The following is a 2,719-nucleotide window of genomic DNA, read 5'->3' as shown; positions in this document are numbered from 1 at the left end:
AACCAGATCAGGATGATGACTGGGGCACTGAAAAGCAGTAAGAGTCATTCCAAACTCAGGTGATGAAACAATAATAGTAATGATAGGGGCTACCTACAAGGAACCGGAATAGGGCCAAGACTGGGAGGTAGAATTTCATGGCAAATCAATTGATACTTTCAGGTTCTTTGAACGAAGTGAATGCTATAGCTACTCATAAAATTAATTTAAAGAGAAATAAATAAATAGTGGGCCGAGCTAGGGTGGAAGTTGGGATAGTTTTTGTTGATCATCTGCTATGTTCTAAGCCATTTATATACAGCCCTTCATTGATGGCATCACCACAAGTTTGCCAGGTATTATTGTTACCACTTTCAAAGGAAGAAATTGGTTCTAAAAGATCAAGGAACTTGCCGAATATTACACTGAATTTTTAATCTGAATCAAAAATATTTTAAAACTGAAAATGTTAGTTTCAAACCCATATTGGTCCTAATCCCAATCATCTATATTCTATTCAATGAAAGAAAGTGAAAGTGTTAGTCACTTAGTCGGGTTGGACTCTTTGCGATCCCATGGACTGTAGCCTGCCAGGCTCCTCTGACAGGCAAGAACACTGGAGTGGGTTGCCATGCCCTCCTCCAGGGGATCTTCCTGACCCAGGTATTGAACCAACAGAACAGCCTGGTGGACTACAGTCCATGGGGTCACAAAGAGTCGGACATGACTGAGCGATTTCATTCACTCACTCTGGCATTGCAGGCAGATTCTTTACCGTTTGAGTCATGAGGGAAGCTCATGGTTTAAGAATTCTCTTACTGCTTGTAATATATATAGTCAAACAAAGAGACAAACTCACCATATAATTATCTGAGGGAAAAAAATCTGCCAGAGAGGTAGTTATATGAAAAAACCAAAGTGCAGAACAGGTTATATAATATACTATCTTTTGGTGTTTAAAAAAGGCAGTGGAGCAAGGGTAGGTAGGGAAGAAAATGAAGTCTGTATTTGTCAATGTATTTGCTATTCTATGCATGAGGAAACTCTGGAACAACACCTAAGAGACCAAAGATAGAGGTTACTTACAAGGAAGTGGAATAGGGGCAAGAATGGAAGGCAGTTCTATTTCCAGTTTTTGAAGGAATCTCCATACTGTTCTCCATAGTGGCTGTACTAGCTTGCATTCCCACCAACAGTGTAAGAGGGTTCCCTTTTCTCCACACTCCCTCCAGCATTTATTGCTTGTAGACTTTTGGATCGCAGCCATTCTGACTGGTGTGAAATGGTACATCATTGTGGTTTTAGAGGAGAACATAGGCAAAACACTCTCCAACATAAATCACAGCAAGATCCTCTATGGTCCACCTCCCAGAATACTGGAAATAAAAGCAAAAATAAACAAATGGGATCTAATTAAAATTAAAAGCTTCTGCACAACAAAGAAAACTATACACAAGGTGAAAAGACAGCCTTCAGAACGGGAGAAAATAATAGCAAATGAAGCAACTGACAAACATTCACTATCAGACCATCATTTCAGCAGGAAAATGTATGGCATAGACAATCCCATCTAGAACAGTGCTATGGAGATAGTGACCCAGAGCTTTTAAAAGGAGATTCTGTATCATCCCTCTGCCCTCCATATTGACCAGTCCTGGCTGTATTTATCCCTAAATTGAAAAGCCATTCAATCTGAAGCCTTGAATCTCCCTGAACTGTACTGTGGCAGATTCTCAGTTCTCTTTCTTCCTCCTGTAGAATTCTTTTTCCTGATGTTTGTGTTTGAGTTTTCTTTTTATCGTTTATCAGTTCCTTATAGCTCTTTGTTACAAATTCATTCAAATTACATCTCTTGAAAAAGTGACTCTTTTTACCATTTACAGATTGTTGTTAAACATATATTTAGTGTGAAGTTGGCTACAAAGTGGACATTTCTCATGCAGTATAACTTGTGTATGTAAATGAGTGTTTTTGTTTAAAAGTAGTCACTTCAAGAACTGCCTCTTGAGAAACCTGTATGCAGGTCAGGAAGCAACAGTTAGAACTGGACATGGAACAACAGACTGGTTCCAAATAAGAAAAGGAGTATGTCAAGGCTGTATATTGTTACCCTGCTTATTTAATTTATACACAGAATACATCATGAGAAACACTGGGCTGGATGAAGCACAAGCTGGAATCAAGATTGCCAGAAGAAATATCAATAACCTCAGATATGCAGATGACACCACTCCTATGGCAAAAAGTGAAGAAGACCTAAAGAGCCTCTTGATGAAAGTGAAAGAGGAGAGTGAAAAAGTTGGCTTAAAGTTCAACATTCAGAAAACTAAGATCATGGCATCCAGTCCCATCACTTCATGGGAAATAGATGGGGAAACAGTGGAAACAGTGTCAGACTTTACTTTTGGGGGCTCCAAAATCACAGCAGATGGTGACTGCAGCCATGAAATTGAAAGATGCCTACTCCTTGGAAGGAAAGTTATGACCAACCTAGACAGCATATTAAAAAACAGAGACATTACTTTGCCAACAAAGGTCGGTCTAGTCAAAGCTACGGTTTTTCCAGTAGTCTTATATGGATGTGAGAGTTGGACTATAAAGAAAGCTGAGCACCACAGAATTGATGCTTTTGAACTGTGGTGTTGGAGAAGACTCTTGAGAGTCCCCTGGACTGCAAGGAGATCGAACCAGTCCATCCTAAAGGAAATCAGTCATGGGTGTTCATTGGAAGGATTTATGT

Source organism: Oryx dammah, unplaced genomic scaffold (genome assembly GCF_014754425.2).
Source record: "Oryx dammah isolate SB20612 unplaced genomic scaffold, SCBI_Odam_1.1 HiC_scaffold_19, whole genome shotgun sequence".
Lineage (NCBI taxonomy): Eukaryota > Metazoa > Chordata > Mammalia > Artiodactyla > Bovidae > Oryx > Oryx dammah.
This window is presented reverse-complemented; position numbering follows the sequence as displayed.